At 39.9% G+C, this 18,335-nt stretch overlaps 1 long non-coding RNA gene across 1 annotated transcript; it reads right to left on the bottom strand.

Moving 5' to 3' along the window:
• Window positions 1-17,947, bottom strand: LOC114017362 (uncharacterized). Its single transcript, XR_008735113.1, has 6 exons — window positions 17,815-17,947; window positions 13,305-13,443; window positions 8,028-12,065; window positions 7,558-7,623; window positions 4,908-5,026; window positions 1-3,056 (listed from the first exon to the last, which is right to left on the bottom strand). It is a non-coding gene; the product is annotated as an uncharacterized LOC114017362 (long non-coding RNA).
• Between the last annotated feature and the right edge of the window lie 388 nt (window positions 17,948-18,335).

Genomic DNA, 18,335 nt, shown 5'->3' with positions numbered 1-18,335 from the left:
GAAGGAGCAAAAGTTATGGTCTGGTGAGTAAAAACCAGTCAGAGTTAGTTTAGGAAGGAAAGTCAAAATATGCAAGGACTTTGCAGGCAATCCATACTGCTGCGAAAAAAGTCAGGGTGAATGGTGCCAGCGTGAGGACAAGGCTGGCCACTGAGGCGGTTGCCCCACTTGCCCCAAGCACTGAGAGACGCAGGCTGTGCTGTGCTCAGTGCTCTGGGCTGTGGTCCTCAAAGTGGGTTATTGTATTGGTTTTTCAGCTCTGGAAATTTGCTACAAGCGCATCTCAGATAAAAAGTGAAATGAGTTTTGCAACTATGGCAAAAAAGCAATTTTACATTTCATAGGCCTTTTAAAACCCTTTTCAATAGAAAATAAAAATAACAGTAAGGGAAAAAAAAAAGCCTACATTTCCATTCCCCTTTTTATAGTTTGACGTTGCAGATGTTTCTGGGTCAGAGGTGAACATGTCTTTAGGTGTCAAAAGATGCAATAACCTGAGTCAAAAATGGCCCAGTCCCCAGAACCGTGACTGTGTGCCAGAATATCCCCACCTCAGAAGCTTGCTGGCAGCAATGTGCTCCAGGTGTCTTACACTACACAGACCTGGTAGTCATTTTAATATTTTCCATGCTCATGTAAATGGACTTGATGTGTGTTCATCAAATGTGGGAAAATCCCACAGAATCGTGTGCCATCTGTTTATAGGTAAAAGGTCTGCTTTGCTGACAATTTAGTGCAAAATCAGAAAACGTAATGAAAGCAAACACACTTTGGTTTTGTTCTGTTTTGGTTTTATAAATCTGAGCCTTAACGTCATACCAAAAAACTAACAAAGTTCAAAGGTTCATTCTGTTTGAATAACACTGTCCTTTTCAGATGTATGAATATTACCTGAGCCCCACAGAGCTCTTAAATCCACGCCACATGGCTACAACCCACAACCTAGTGTAGCCCTGAGCACACACAGGAGTCAGCAGGACACGGTGAGGGTGCGAGGGCCACGTCCTGGGCAGCTGGATGTCTGCGGTGGTGCCCTGGACCAGAAGCCTCTGTGAAACACTAGCTGACAGCATTTCAATGCTTCTGGTTGGCCTCAAGTGAGTGTCTCAAGCTGAAGCAAAAACTAAAAGCCTCATTTATAAAGAGCATCATCTTATTTTATCTAACACCCAATACTGCATTTGGTTTTTTGTCAGAAGTAAACCCAAGTTAAATTCAATTAACATAGCAGATGCCAATTGAAGTGCCCATTTTTACTGTTTTTGTCTGTTTTAAACAAGACTTGGACAAAAGGTCCTTATATCTGAAGGCCCTCAAAGCAGCTACGATGTTAAAAGGAAGGCTGTGGTCACAATGATTTTCAGCATCAGGTGACAGACATCAACCAGTCATCAGAAGAGGAATTTGAGACCTTTCTCATCCTTACCTTCCATGTGGAACATGCATTTATACTTTTCTACAGGGAACTGATAACCGGACCTAGGAAATTTATACCTGAATACGAGTCGGACATTGTCAGAAGATGATGTCAAAGACTGTTACAAAAGCATATTTTTGTTATATCCCATCGGGGAGTGAGATCTTGTCTTGGGTGAAAGAAGAGTTAACACAGCTGGCAGAGGAGAAAAACATCAGAAGAAAATAAATTGACAAAGTTAAGCAAATCCAGACATATGCAATCTAAAATCTCAAACGGGATTCAAGGTAAGCTAAAAGGACACTACAACACCAAATGCTGTTAAACCATCCAGTACAGCCTGAAGAGAAGACAGAACAGAATCTCTGCAGAGACATGCACCAGATGCTCAGCAAGGTAGGTCAGTGTATCTCCACTGAGATAGGCTCTACTGCTTTACACAGTCTTAACCTTGCCCTAATGGCCTAAAATAGATATTTTAACCTTGCCACCAACATTGTACTGGGGTATAAAAGTTGAGGAAAAGAGTTTGAAAGTGCCTATGGTCAGTTAATTGGGAAAACAATGGATTCCCCACAGTATAATCTACCCTATTTGCCAAAAGAGACAAGTTTTATATGTTTCAATCAGAAGAGTGCAACTCCTCCAGTAATGTGGCTGAGATTTACTTTGAAAACGAGAAATCTTATTTCCAAGGTCAATCTGAGGTTTCCTGGGTTCAGACTAAAATACTTTGTGGGGCCAAAGAAATATTTACTGGGTTCTAGGGAGCAAGGAGTGGATGTGTAGTTTGAACACATTTCAAGTTCGCCTGGGAGGTCTTTTTGGTTTTATATATTTGTGTCTCCTCAGACAACCTTTTTATTTTTTTCCCCCTGAGAAATTGGAAGTGAAGAAAATGATGACGTTTTTTGCCAGTACATTTCAGTTGGTCATTTCCTGCACTGAACCAGAGAACCTGTGTCATTGGCACCCTTTCCACGACGTATGTCTTTCCAGTGCATCATATGAAATGATACAGTTAAATTTTGCCCAGGGGCTGCCATTCCTTCTGTGTTAAACTGGAAGGAGTCTCTGTATAAAGCAATGGTTTGCTTTATGTGACCTTTGACAGTGGGGGTGTTGGAGAATGACATTATATGTTGTAGGGCTAATGCTAGGTGGAGCTTCGCAGGCAGTTGTAAATTAAACAGCAGCATTTTACAAATGAGCCCCATAATGAGTAGGTGATTGGAAGATGTGCTACTGCATGCTGGAGATTAACATCTGAATAGAGAAACTATCACCTAGCCCAGCAATGGCAGTAAAAGGTTAAAAGAAATATTCAATATTATCAATCATATTAAAAAAAAGAGAGAACTTCTTACAGCTGCCAAAGGAGCTTGGGAGAATTAATGTGTTTGTGTCAAAAAGACTGAGAGCAAGTGAAATAGGACTATGGTGATTGCCAGAATCTTACTTGCCTGGAGAGATAACATTGGGCATCCAGTTTAACTAGGCAGGTGCCAAGAATCCTCTTGCGGATTCTATGGAGCGGCTTTCAAATATAAGAAGGTACAATGACCCTTATCCTCTGGTCCTCTCTATGGTTTCTGAGTTGCTCATTAAACCAGGGAAACCTCCAATGAGGTGTGATGACCTGAAAACAGGCAGGAGCTAAAGAATCAATGTTTTAAGTAAAACAGCAATTATAAAAAGATCTACAGCTCCTTCCATGTAATCAGGTAAATTATCAGGAGTGGCATAAAGCACCTAAATTGGAGAAAGAGTAGAGGAAGGGGGAGTGGGGGGAAAAGGACGTCTCTTGGGAGATATCCGATAGGATGCTTAGTCTGTGTAGAGGGCAAAAGGTTAAGTGAAAATGAGATGAAGGAATCATCAGATATAGTCAGATCAGAGACAGTTAAATAAAGGAATGTGCTAACCTAAGATAAATGTGAAGGAGCATGCCTGTGCTGAGTGTGGTGGTGTAGCTGTTGTTCAGCAGCTCAGGAACCAGAGGGGAGGAATTCCCAGTTCCCATTCTACATCAGTCCTAGCTGAAGCACTTCCCAGCAAAGAAACAGAAGGGTTTAGGACAGGCTTAAGATTCCTCTCTGCTACTCCGATAGTGTAAAAGGATATTAAAGTGCTTCTAATTACATCTACACTTTTTGCAGGTCCCTTTTTACTGCTGGTGTGATATAAATCATCCTTAATGATGAGAAAGAAAGTCAGTCCTGAGCCATCTGTGGTTTTGGACAATGTGAAAGATGCTGTTTAAAGAATATGAAAACAGTACTGAGAATTAGTTGAAAGCTGCAAACTTTGTTGGTTGGCTAACATTTTCATGGGTCAGGAAGCTTTCATTAGAATGGGTTCCCATAACAACAAACAACATTTAGTTAAAAGAGGTGTATAACATAGCAAATAAATGCTTGGGACACAGTCTATGTAAAACTTCATCAAATATTTTGGTAAATCTCCATTCTTAGCCTACTCAACAAAAATGGCCCGGGATAACAGGCAGCGCCAGAAAGCTCAAGAAATATCTGTGCTGAACAAGTCTGGAAATGACCACAAGAATTTCCTTCAAAAGCCTTTGGTGGCTTGCTGACTTTAAATGTTTCTAAGAACAGCCTTAAATTTCTAAACCCTAAGATGAAAGTTCCAATTCTTAGACACACAATTTCGAGGTCAGTACTTTTTTGTTTCCTCAGGAGCTTAATTAACATATACAATTAGACCTGGGAATTAAGAATTTGGAGCTTTAACCCGTCTACTGGGGAATACCCAAACTGGATTTCTGAAAATCAATTTTGGTGCTCTCAAAACTCTTTGAGGGAAGGAACAGTTGTGTGTTGTTCTACACAAAGAGTTTGATTAGCCACAGAATTCAGTACATTTAGCCAAACTTCTTATCTTTAAGACTAACACAGATCCCACACATATTTATGTCAAACCTAAGCTACAATGGAAGAAGTGCGAGTCTGTAAATGAGGAGTTTCACATGAAAGAGGTGGTTGAAGCATTTTGACCCTATTCAATCAAGGTCAGTTTTCCTCTGGATTATACCTGTTTCCTTGCCTAGCATTTTAGATACCTTCCAAGTGTCTATCGACAGAGTTTAGAAGTGGCACTCAACAATGAAGAAGAAAGCAAGCTGCTCACAAAACTCCCCTTTCCCCATGTGATAAAGAGCAGAGTTCCAGAGGAAGGGACAAAAGAGTGTTTGGGTCCCAGTCATATATGCCTATGGGAAAGGAGTGGTGAAAAGAGGCCAACGGCTCCTGGAAACAGGGACAGGAGGGAAGAGCACAAATCAGCTTTATGAGCTATCAAATGATGGATGGCTAAATGCCAACTGAGAGCAATGCCTACAATTGGGTTTGCATTGTTGCAATTATTAAAGGTTATTTTACTTTTAATTTTTTGTGGTAGGTTTTCTTACTCCTTCCTTACAGAAACCCTTGATTTTCACTTGCTAGATACTTAGATGCATTTGTCATACCTAAAAGGTGATTTCAGTTCTTGGATGCCAGGAAACCTTTCCACTGATCAAAACACAGCTGCACAGGCTTGCTTGATCTGTGAATGGGTGCCACAACTCTGGGGTACGTCTGTCTATACCTGTGAAAATAGATATAATTAATATAACAGATATCATACGTATATGCAAATCCAGATGGTAAAAATTACTTATAGCAAGACAAAGTTTTCATTTGCCAAACCAAGATATCTGAATCACTTAAGCATAAAAAATCTGCACTCGGACTTCTGCTGCTGCAGGGACATCAGCATCCTCTTACTCTATTTTATTTTACATTGAGCTTGTTTTTTAATGAAAGATCTTAAGAGACATAGTTCTTTAAAACATACTTTAATTAGTTTCTTCCAGGCTGTCACCTCTTTTCAGCCTTTAAAAAGCTCTTTCCATTATTTCCCACAAGTTACTTGGACATATGATGTCAAACCATAGGATGACATGATATGTCATTCAGTGGACACTGATCTTAGGCATTAAAACAAGGAAGGAACAACTTTCTATCCATTTTATATAAAATGTTTTCGGTGTAAGATGGGGAACAGAATATTTTATTACAGGGAACCTTTTTATCCAGTATGGAAATGCATACCATCCCCTTTAATAACAAATATCAGAGAGGCAATATCTTCAGTATACTTTATTATATTAATACATTTGTATTATGATTTTATCTTCTTCACTTTGACATTTATTTCCCCTTTAGTAAGTCAAAATGCCTAGCCAAGAGCTTTTTTCTTCAAGCACATTCTTAACATCAGCATATTAACTATCACATTCAGGCTAACAGGCTAAACGTAGCTGTTTGAGATCTTTGTTATGCAAGATACCCCCTACACCCATTTTAAAAAATTGGTGTAAACTTTCATTTTAGTGACACTGGAAAGGCAATAATGCTGCTTCATCATCAACAGAATACGAACATTCAGTATTATGGGTTTGCTCCCAAATATCTGTATCTGTGGGAAGTGCCTCTTGTAATAAAAGATACTGAACAAAAAGTAGTTTAACAGAGATTTTGAAGTCTTGATTTGCAACAGTCGGTCCATTCTGAACCCTTCATTATATTTCCTTTCATATTGTGAGGGCAAACAATTGTTGCAGCTTTCATTGTGAGCTCAAGCATTACATTCTAGCAGACTGAGCTTAAGTGCCTGCAGATGGGTGTAGCATCATTTTTTTTAAAGGCTAATACAAAGCCAACTGTAAGCAAATTAATGCAAAAGTAAGAGGGTATTTTTGCATAATCTTGAGTAATTCTGAGCAAAGTTTCAAAGGACCTCAGGTTCCTCTCAGGAAACAACGATGAAACAATTGCAGGTTTTGAATATTTTTTAATTCTGACTCTTAAATCACGTTAGCGTGAATCACATCATCAGTGCAATGGAAATCAAAAATACACAGCTGATGTGATCTATTTTTAAGAACAATTTTAGAATCAGATTCCTCATTAGTTATGACTCTTTTAATGGAAGGAGATCAAACAATCTACATGACATTCAGACAAGACTCCCATCCTTTTCCTTCCTTTTAATCCAAAACAACTCTGCAGGATTTGGGGTTTCTGAAAAAACAAGGGTGATAGGTTTTCCGTATATACCCTTATTATTTTCTACTAGAAGAGGAGTACATGTAATGGTTGAAACTCTCTATGGATTTGATCTTTGCTCACTGTTGACCAAATGGCTGTTTCTACCTCTCCCAGTGACGCTGGGTCAGAACTCACTGCTCACGGGAGCGCATCTCGGTAGGTCAGAAGTACCTCTTAGTGCCAGAGAAAATGAATGTACCCTTGAAGACTGGGTGTCTTCAAACCAAAGTGTTTCTATATTCAAGCTGTCTTTCAGTGGTTATGGTATTTCTAACTTCTTACTCGTTTCTTGTGAAACTAGGAGATAGCGTTTGTTTGCTTCCTTGTTTGCATGTATGAGGAAGTGAGAGAAAGAAATGTAAATTCTTTAAGAGTGAATGCCACATGAGATAATTCCATCTGCCTGCCTGATTTGGCACTTTCAACTCAATTTCTCAGTTTCTCCTGATGAATAATCCAGCTCTTCTCAGTAATATGCACTGTTAAGTGCTGGACATATGCTACAATAATAACAATTACAAATAATTACTCTAATGGGGTGAACGAATAACACCAATTAGTTAGTGTGATGATGTTTCCATGACAAACTCCAGCTTTATGGACTTGTTCATTTTTAAGCCTAAAAGCTTTCAGGCAACAGTGTGACTTGACCACCTCAATTAATAAATCTCTTGCTAGATGCATACAGTCACGGACTGTGCTTTTACTTAAGTCAAAATTTCAATCAACACCTAGTGCAAAACTAAGTTTAGGCTTAACTGTAAAGGCTTAGTCATGGTGAAGCAGATTTCCTGACAAATACTTATGAATTAATTTCATTGCCTATTTCCTGAGAAAACTTTAATAGAAGTGTTGGTGTGCACATGTGCTTTGTCACATGTTGTCTGATCAAACCCTGGTTCAGAACAACACTTCAGATTGTTGTTAACTCCAGGCTTATTAGTCTCAGCCATCAAACACAATGGATTTACAGACATGACTAAACTTAAGCTTAAGTAACATTCAAAATAGAATTTTTTACTTAACTGAGAGTTAAATTGAGGCATACTCTTATTCAGCCACAGAGGACAGAGCTTCTTGCTGAAGGAACATCTGTGCAAGAGAACAAAATATTTGGTATCACAACAGTACTTCTGGAATTAAATATCTATGAACCTAATTCTCAATGCTTTTGCATTAAGCTGTTACTCCCAGCACTGTAACGGATATTACAGTAATATTGAACAACAGAAATTAATTAGCATGATTTTAAAAAGCTTTACATGTGTTTAAAATTTAAACCATATCACACTGGCGATACTAGTACTTTTGAGCACCCTTTGTGCTTCCCACCCTTTCCCTGCTAAGACCAACAGCTCAATCTTTATGTGTTTTTGTGTTTGGTTTTTTTTTTTCATTTTGTGTATGATTTTCTTCCTTTCTGCACCACATTTTGACTGCAGAGAGAAAGAAATTCAAGGATCATGCAAGGGACCACATGAAGTTAGAAAAGTAACCTTTTCAAGCCTGCTGAAACAAAGTCCATGGATCCACAGGTCCACTGAAATAAACACCAGGTATCAACAAGTTTCTGATGATTCACGTATATCTGCACCATATTCTGTTGGAAGGGATGGATGCTTTTCATCCAGACCAGTATAAAAATCAGACACATCGATATAAAATCTGGGCTTACCCCACAGTTTACTGCCACACTTTCCGTTCCACAGCTGACCTGTGATAACCCCTGGCTCACAGACAGGGAGGGGAAGCTGAAGGCAGTAATGATCTTAGAAGCCTTCCAGACCTCATGAGCAGTGTTTCCACGGTCAAAGGCTTTCAGAGAGACAGATCAGTGCTTTGTTAAATTAGGGACTTAAAACAGGAAAATGACTGGGGAAGTCACAAGTCAGAAGGATGGTGACTGTGTTTGTCAAACTCCTAACTGGGTCACCAAGCACAAGCACCAAGTGCCCAGAGTTCTTCGTTGGGTGTTAACTCACCAAGAGGTTTCTCCATGCACATTTAATGCCTCTTGTAACCCATGAATTGTTTTCTCAAAGAGCACCTTTATCAGCAGTTATCACACCTGGTCAGCTCAAAGGCCTGGCTGTAAAGAAGCACTTTCACAATTTCATACAGGTGTTCCTCCTGCCCGATGTCTCAGCGCAGCTGCTACAGCTTGTAACTTGCTCATTTGCTTGGAAAGCTTCTTCAGTGATGTGTAAGCAGTAGTGATATCACTGCTAGAGTATGTCAGTCACTAAAATCTTGGAAACAGAGGAGGAAAAGAGACAGAGTTAAAATTCCCAGATGAAATAATAGCAATATGAATATTCTTATGGCCTTTGGCAAAAGGCTGTGGTAGTTTAGAAAGGAAGAGGGTCTTACAACTCCATTGATTCAGTACCTCAATGGAGTTTTGCCAGAATTCATGATGTCTTGGGGTATTAAAAAAAGGAATTGGACTGGTAACTTCTAGTTAAGTAGTGCTAGGTTAGAGAATAATATCCTGTATGGACTTCAGCAAGTCAAAATTCTGCCCAGTTGATATTCACTGTATAAAGATTTTTTTTATTTGCTTTCAGACTCACATTTCAAAATATTTGACAAGTTCCCAAACCTGCTTGTAAAAATCCCCAAGTCACGAGCCAGTCAGATAAAAATCTGCCCATTGTAAAAAGGGAAGGGGGTAGGGTGGGGAAGGAAAGGTTGGTTGATAAGTTTGCTACGCTATTAAAATGTTTAACCACAACTTGGAGCTCAAATCAGCATTCATGTGAAGTTCCTACTTATTAGAATATATGAAAAGTATTCAGCCAAACTGTTACCGTGTTTCTGAAGGAGATGCAACCCAGTAATTAAGGTGTAAGTCTAGATCCACTTAGTAATACAGAAAGGTGAGCAATAAAAACAGTCTAAAAGTACACTTCATCCCATTTAAAGTGTTTTGAGAACACATCCCTATTCAAAATAAGCAATAACATAACACAGGAGAAAATGGATGAGGGAGAAATCACAAAGGCATTTTTCAAGATGAATCTAGGCCCACACCGACTTGTCTAAATCTATATAAAGAAAATGGCCTATAAGTCACTCTGAAAGTGATGGGAACCCATGCTTCAAACATATGTCTTGAAAGAATGTCGGAAATCTTGTTCCTCTTTTGGCTGCGGTTACAGATGCTTTCTCCAGACAGTAGGCTCACCAGTTTCAATTGTCTGCAGCATTCAAAAATACATTTTCCCCTGGAAGACAGTCTGCAGATGCTTACAATAAACGCGAACAAAATCAAGCGACTTTCACTTTGGGATAAATACTTTAAAGTAAGTCTGTTAGAGACACTTCTGGTAAATTGCAATTAATTAGTTTTCCCAATCTACTTAGGTGGTACTAATGAACACAATCACTTCTAACATTTATACGCAGGATAAATCCTGCCTCTCTCTATGGCTATGAAAGGCCCAAGGTAAAACGGAGCTGTTCTGCTGCAGGAGCAGATGGGAGCCCCTCCAGGACAGGTGAGCGGTCCTGCTGGATGGCTCTTGCTCGGGACTCCGCTGGCTGAGGAGTGACCGGGAGAAGCCACCCCATGCCTGGTCTGGGGCAGGGCAAACGCTGTGGCTTTCTGGCCACAAACGTGTCTGTGACATAACATGGAAACTCTCAGCTCTGCAAAGCCAATGAAACCGCATTTTCCTATAACTGTTGCTTCCCCTTTTTGCACCTTACCCGCCTGTAATGGCTTCTGGTAAGTTATACGATAGTATCTCTAGAGATGGGAACTGCTTTTCTTAGGCTTGGGAACACAATCCAACCCCAGGTGGTGCTCGGCCCTGACAGGAAATTTCAGGTGTATGAAGGTTATGGTATTTCTAACTTCTTACTCTTTTCTTGTGAAACTGGAAGGGCAGCAGTCATACTAATACTCCTCAGCTCCCTTCTGCTAAGGCAAAATATGGATCAGAATTGGAAAATAGAATTGTGGCTATACCCCAATTTAAAACCAATAATGTTACCTCCAGCAATTTCAGGCTGGTTACTGGAAAATCCCTAGATGCAGCAGAGCAAAGCTCCTGGCAATTTGCTTCACCAAGTCCTAAGTAGTACTGAAATGCAATCCAATTACTTTTAGAAATTATCTGCACTATTTTTATGTAATTTTTCTTAACAGCTCTGAATACCTAAAGAAGTACTGCAGCAGACCACGAGGCCTAGTTAGCTGAGAAACCTGCATGCATCGCATAAAGCGTATGATTCCACAACTCATTAAGTCTAATTTATGGCATATGTAATTAAGCACCTTTGAATTGAACCCCAGTCTCTAGAGATAATAACACTTAGAACTTATATAGGGCTTTTCATCTTCAAAGTGCTTTACAAACATTAACTAATTAACAACATAATAAGACATGAAAGGCCAATGTACTTACCCATAGTGCTGCATAGGCTCTGTATAATTCAGATTTTGATGTTTTTCAATGCGAGATCCAATCTGGGTGCACAGGGAGGATTTACTTGTGGTCCCCCTCACAATCGGGAAGCATGACTTTGTACATCTCCTATATGTGAGTTCCCAGAGTATGTCCTTTCTCTGCTGTTTATCGCTGAGCGAAGCAGCAGCTCCCCAAAGCGCAGGAGGGTACGGCAAAGAGCCGCTGGCCATGGTTTGGGAAGGTGACTGACTGCCCTGGGCTTTGGAGCCAGAGTCATGGGGCCTAGTGCAGGAGGGAGTTCCTGGAGAATTCGCTGCACAAGATTTCTGGTACCACCTACTTCCATATCCTTCCCAAGGTAAATCCAATAATAGTTACACAAAGTCTCTCGGATAAACTATCAGGGAGAAGACCTTATTTCAGCTCAAATACATTTTCCTGGTAAAACTTACAATATTTTCTTGTTTCTCTCAGCTCTTCTGAAAAGTCTGAAGTCCCTAGCCAGCTTGTTTGTTAGGTTTTGGAGGCTTTTTTATCGCTTGGTCTAATTTACACATGGCGATAGCAACATTGCAGATGTTATATTGGGTTACCCTAATCCCTGCTGAACGTTACTAATACAGAAGGATGAAGGATAAAAATTAAAGGGGAGCAAACCAATATGGATAGTTTTACTGACCAGTCCTTCAGACATCAGCCTGTGTCAGTGATTACCTTCATGAGCTCAGAATGTTGCTCATTGCACGTACGCTGTGTTTAAGCATCACCTGTCCACCAGCTAAAAAGACACTGGACATCATGGCAGTATTTCTTGTCTCCCTCTGGACAGCATTCTCCTCTGTCCCCTTGGGGATCCGACTGTGCACCAAAACCTGAGAATGTGGAGACCAGTGGAAAGATATACCCCGCATGTAAGAGAGAGCTATGCATATGTACCTCCCTAACTCTGCACATTAAAAAAATCTCAGAAACAAATGCAAATGACTCAGCGGTAGTGGTACAGGTGGAGCCCCATGAGAAATTAAAGAAAATGAGACATACCATGGACCAGCAAACAAAATGTATGTGAAACCAGCAGGCTTTTGTGCTTCCCCACAGACAAGCAGTCCAGAACAAATCCTGAAAGGTAACAATCTCACAGTAGTAATGCCTACAAGAGATCCTACGATAAACACAGGGTCTAATCAAAAGCATTACAATTTTTAAATGCAAATGTAGAATAGAACTGTCAAAATGTTTTATCCCTAAAGTGTGAATGCTAACCTTCCCATACTTATTATATAGCAGTACATTTTAATTTGCCTGGAGCAGAGTTGAATAAAGCAAGCATCACCAACACAATCAAATGGATATTTGAAAGTACTGCTTTTTGCAATAACTGTGTGTCTGAGCAAAGCTTCAAATGCTGATCAATTGATTACCAAAATCAAAGAATACATTTCCCAAATGAGCGTCTACAAAGCACTCAATAGCACCAGAAAAAACAGCATAAAGCTCCACAGAATAGCAGTCTTCTCTAAAATATTTACAAACGCAACTTTTTACTGCTTTTCTGGTTTATAGCTCAGATCTGCACAGATCTGGAGTGAAGAATAAAGCACTTCTGATAAATCAATGTTTTAATTCAGTTTCAGCATTGCAAATCCAGTTAAAGATGGAAAATGGTTTGAAATGATCTAAAGGTATACTTTAAATCTCATGGCAAATCACAGTCTCTCTGGTACAATTGCTCAAAATACTTTTGAACCTTTAATAAACAAAATTACAGCAAAATATATAAAATGTTCTTTAATTGCAAACCATGTGTGAACATTCTTATTTCATAAGGAACAGCTCCTGAGTATTTTCTTTTTTCTTTAGAAATAAGAGAGATCTACTCACACTTGTCTCTCCCTTTGGAATTTTCTTTCCTCACAGCATTGCCTGTAGGAGGAGTAATACATGGCCCTTGTAAGGGTATATAAAGGTGAGATGCTCAGCCTGTTTTTGAGCTTCTCTCAGGCCTTTACCATTTGCTCAGCAGAGGCCTCTGTTGAGCTAATCACAGTTCACCAGAGCACTCATGGGTATTCACCAGCTCCTCCCCACACTGGGACAGCTGTTGCTCAGAATGATGAAACAGTAACCATAACTGCTGGAGTTGTGTCCACCTGCCATCTCTGCCGAGTTGGTTTCTGCTGCTTTTGTGATGCTGTGCTTCTGTTGTTTCCTTTTTCATAAACGGGTTGGTCTGTCAGTCAATGCGTACAACAGCTGCCCACCCAAATACACCTGGTTTTAATTTAGTGACTTTAACATGAAAAAACAGGATGAAAAAAGGAAAACTAAGTTTCAACCTGAAACGAACCCATTACTTACATAAGCGTCCTCACATTTTATCCTCCTCCTCCAGGCAGGTTTTCTCGTACCACCTCTTGGAGTAGCCTCATCTGTTGCGCTGGGCTGTCCTCCCCATGATACAGCACGAGCAGGGTGCAGTTTCTGCAATATGCTGCCTCTATAGAGCAAAATTCAGAGGTGTTTGTGAGCCAGTAAGCTCTCAGCACCCTTGCCTTTACTCCCCCATCTCAGTAAGAGACATTTGTCTTGAAGAACATGACGGGATTTTGACCCCATCATGTGACGGCTGTCCTAGACGGGAAATTTTAAGGGAAAAACCTGAAGGATCAAACACATTTTGCTGATTTAAATTAAAAGTTTGCTCAGCAACTTAAAATATCGGCTGAAAAACCCGTACCCTCAGAGTTTCTGACACGATATTGAGGTTCTGAGTCTATTAGGATGCAGCCTTTATAGCCCTTAATCTTTCCTGTAGGCCATCGCTTCATTAAAGGGGAAAACCCCAACAACCCACACCACGTTACACTCTCAGTAATACTTAGAGTAACAGAGATTACACTAACCTGCAGAATTTTTCCCTTTTTCTACATAAATACCTTTCCAGCATGCCTTTATGCTGAAATCCTCTTGTGTGAGCAGAGAACACTACAGGACTTACTGCATCTTAAGCAAGAGAAAAAATATTTAGCTTTGTAACAATTAGGCAGTTGAGTCCCCACGTGTACCTTTCATCTCCTACCTGGAAAAGAAGCATGGCTGAAGGAACCTGTAAGGGAAAAAAAAAAAAAAAAAGGAAGGAGGCGGGGGGCATGAAGAAAAGGACAGAAAGGGTGCCTGGCCAACACTGACAGAAACATGGGGGATCAATAATTTATAGAGAAGGGACATTTTTGTTTTCTTTACATTTTAGAAGATCATTTCAGCTGGGCTGCATTTCACTTCAGCAAAATAAATAGGATTTATCCCCTATTGCTTTGCATGTTATGGTAGGGAAGACTTTCAGATATCGCACAGATAGCACAGGAAACATCCCACCATTCCATATGTCCTCAGAGTAGCAACAGAGATGCCACAATCTCTGCCTCATGCTGCTGTTTGCTGTTTTTCCACTCACCAGGAACACCTACTCCTTCAGCAGCAGCTGGGTGGGATAAGGAACACTTTATTCTACTCTGTCATCCCTTTGTCAATTAATGAGAGATTTTGGGTGGTAAAGCTAGGGACATTTTTCTTCCATGGTTGTTACTTCCATACTGCTCAAGGACCTGCCTTCCCCTCCTTTTGATCCTGCGCTACTGTATCATATCATCCCTCAGTATCTCAGTCAGCTCCCAGTTGCGGGAGGAAAAGCCAGCAATTCTGCCTCTGGATCTTGTTTTTGATATAGGTCTGCCAATCACGTGAATATCCTTATCCTTATAACAAGTGATGTAATGGTATCACTAATCCCATTTTTAATCTACAGAACCAAGGCACACAGTAATTGCTTGGAGAGGAGGCTGGCCACTGAGCCCAGACTGCCTGTTCAAGACTTCAACGGTCATTTGTTTTCTGATAATTCATTTTTTTCTTTTTGCTCTAAAGTATTTGCCTAACAGGTGCAAACAAGGTATCAGAGCCAAAACCAAATTGTTGAAAGCAATTAAATGAAGGTATTTAAATAGATGATGGTGTTTCTTCTTCCACATGACTGTCTTTCAGTACAATAAGGCAAGGTGAGGTTCTTCCCGCACTAGCAGATAGCTGTAAGCCCGCAAAGAGTGCTGAAGTGCTGGTATTGATCGGACAAGATGGAACGTGTTACTGAGGCAATTGGTCAGGCTAAAGCAGCGATGGCAGCACATGGGATATTATGGATGGTTGAGGCAGCTGAGGATATCTATCTTTCTGTCTATCTACCTGTTTTCCAAGATGTCTATCATCATTGAACTTGGCTACCAAGGAACAATGGCAGCACTTAATCATCAATAGATAAATACTGTTTATGCCATTAATTGTGGACTGGGTTGGATTTTCCTTGTTTGTACCTTTGCTGCTCTTTTTTTTCCTCCACAGTTGTGAGACAGTAGCATTTTCTTGCAGCCTGTGTGTGTTGTTTTGGGACTAGTGTCAGTGGCAACAGCATAGCTCTGTGTGTCTGCCAGAGCTTGTTCAATTGAGCTCCGTTCCAGGAAAAGAAAATAGTCAACTGATGAGAGTTGTTATAAAATTTCAAACCCAGAGCCTTTCCATAGTACCTGGAATATGATTTGGAAGCAGCAGCAGTGTGACCGGTCTCTGCACCTGCTCCTTCACCTGCAGCCTGAAGTGGCTGAATAGCAGAGGGGGTTTCCTAAGCAATACCTGCTGCAAACCCACAACTCTCATGGCTGAATTTTCTCTATAGTTAGTATTCAGCAAAGAGACTGCAACAGTGCAGAGCTGTGTGTTTGCTGGTATTTTTCTTGTTCAAAGCTTTTGAGAACACTTTACTGAAGCATATAATGCTGCCTTGAAATTGGCCTCTAAACCGCATTTTGAGAAGAAGAAACACAGGCACTTGGCTGGGTGTTTTTGCCCAGTGCCATGGCTTGCTCAAGTCAGAAAAGCACCCCATCTCCCCCCTCCAAATCTCCTCTCAACTCAATTCCCGTCAGTCTGTCTCTGGTAATGAGATTCCTCTCTGATATAACAGTTTCTCTCTTTTGGTATTTTTATTTCTTTTTAATTTTTACATTACTGATTATGCGCTCTGATATATAGATTTTCCCTTTTCCCTCTAAGATTTAGGTTCTTACATTTTTTTTAATTCTTAGGAGAATTAATTTATCATTAGAGTCTTACATTAAAGACAGTCTTCCGGGGTAATATTGGGAGCAATCATGGTGCCCTCCTGATTTATCTGAAGTATTCCAAAAGGAGAGTCAGATAGTCTAAATTAGGCAATGGAGTTTTTGCCTTGACATTTGGGAGGTTAAATTTTGCCCGTGACTGTCAACCTCTCAGAAGAGGAGATGGCATTTGGAGTAATCCAAAACTCCTGCAGAGTTACATTACTGTGGCAGCCAGACTGGAGTAAATCTAGGCTGAAGATCTATTGGTTCAATTACTGCTTGGGGTCAGGACATGCCATAAATTATTAGATATGCAAATGGAAAACTCTGACTGTTGGTGAAAGAAAGATGGATGGATTTCTTAAATACTCATAATCAGTGCTAAGACTAACTATAGACTAATATATAGTGATTCGCTTGTAAAAGATTTCTGGTCTTAAGTTTTACCAGTGTGAAAATAAATAATGTTTTGTTTTATGTGCGTGTCATATTTTAAAAATCAACTTAAGAAGGAATTTGGAGGTCTGTTTTGAACTGCTTCTGCAACACTCCTTGGTTTTTAGACATAGGTTCAGAAGACGTTAACACTCATCCCGTTCTCACCATAGTGTAAATCTGCAATGCTCTATATTCCGTGAAGACACACCGATAACATATCTGGGAGGACGACTGGTTCCTTTGCCCTGTGGAGGTAGGCTGTGCAAAAAACACGGCAAAACTAACTCAGGTTTGTGAACTTGCTGCAGAGCAAATGAGTGCTGGTACATGATAACATGACCTTATCACAACGTGAACTCTGTGGTGCTTTGAGAGATTTTTGCAGATAGAAAAATAAAATGTAATTAAAATTTTACTCTATCACACCTGTTTTTGCTGTCCCTTAAATACGTTATTTATCATCTTATTTCTCAGTGTGATTAAAGTTGGATGAATCTGACCCCTGCTTTTGTCATGTAGAAAGACTGCTCCATCTAAAAACTTGTTGAATTCCTCTTGAGGATTACGTCTTTTGGGAGAGAAGGTTATTACATGTAAGACAAAATGATCATGAGTGCGAGAATAACGTGAGCTATTCAACGCCACCTGCTGCTGCAAGGGGAAATATATTCCCAGATGCACCTTGACTGAGCAGAAACAGATGCGGGGCCGTAGGAAAACTTGTTCTGCTTGGTAGTAAGTTTGCTTTGCCGAAATATATCATGACGCATGAGGGAATATACCTTCCCAAAACTGATGTTAACTTTTTCCAAGCAGTCTGTGAAAACCAACAGTTTCTTAAGACAGACAGCTCTCCTCCCGGATGGTAGCTTCTACACAGTTCTCACTTTTGTCACTCTAGACAGAACGTTTTTCAAAACTACTACAGGCTTTCTCGAGGCTCTTATTCACGAATATAAATTTCTTGGCCACTGCTCTTGCTGTTGCTGTTATTATTATTCTAATAAGAGTTTACATGGTAGGGGATGACAACTAGACAGTAAATTGACAGTTACTTAGGTGTTCTCCAAGTAGAGATCAGAAATTAGTTTATATCATGCAGTTTCTGTAAGAGAAAAAATATTAGGAAATACATTTTATCTAGTCATAATATATACTGCTCTGAGACAAAAGCATTGTTTGTATATGCAGGTATAGAGCTATCAGAAGCAATGGAATAAACCTATTTGCTCAAACCCGCAGAGAAGACGTTGCAGCTCGCTGCTTGTAGCTTTTACCTTTGCGAAAGGCAGTGGTCTTGTGTGGGTAAACGTGGGGTGGGGTGTTTGAGCTCCGCTTATTTGATTCTAGCCCGACACCAGTATAATTTGGAACAACTCCTTAAAGCCAATGAAACCGTACCTGGAGAATCATATAAACGAGAGCAAAGAAGCAGATTTTAAATCTTTTCCTATGCAATTCTGACAATCGTTTGAAGTTTGTGATGAGGCTACAAGAAACAACTTAATATGCATAATTCATAATTTCTGTATGAAAACGCTAATATAATAATGAAATGAAGTATAATTTTTTAAAGCCTTTTAAGGATGTTCCATTGCAAATATTATCTGCTATAACTGGGGGGTTTATATTAATTTTGATCTTATTCTGCTCTGAATCAGTCATGAAAATATCAAAGTCAAAATTCAACCAACTTCCCATTACCCAGACAAGGTACTCCAAAAAAGGAAAAAAACTTGAGAAAAACACCTGAAACACAGCAGAAAAGCAAGCAAACTACAAGCAATAATGAATAGCA

The sequence above is a fragment of the Falco cherrug genome, chromosome 14 (assembly GCF_023634085.1).
Source record: "Falco cherrug isolate bFalChe1 chromosome 14, bFalChe1.pri, whole genome shotgun sequence".
Lineage (NCBI taxonomy): Eukaryota > Metazoa > Chordata > Aves > Falconiformes > Falconidae > Falco > Falco cherrug.
This window is presented reverse-complemented; position numbering and strand designations above follow the sequence as displayed.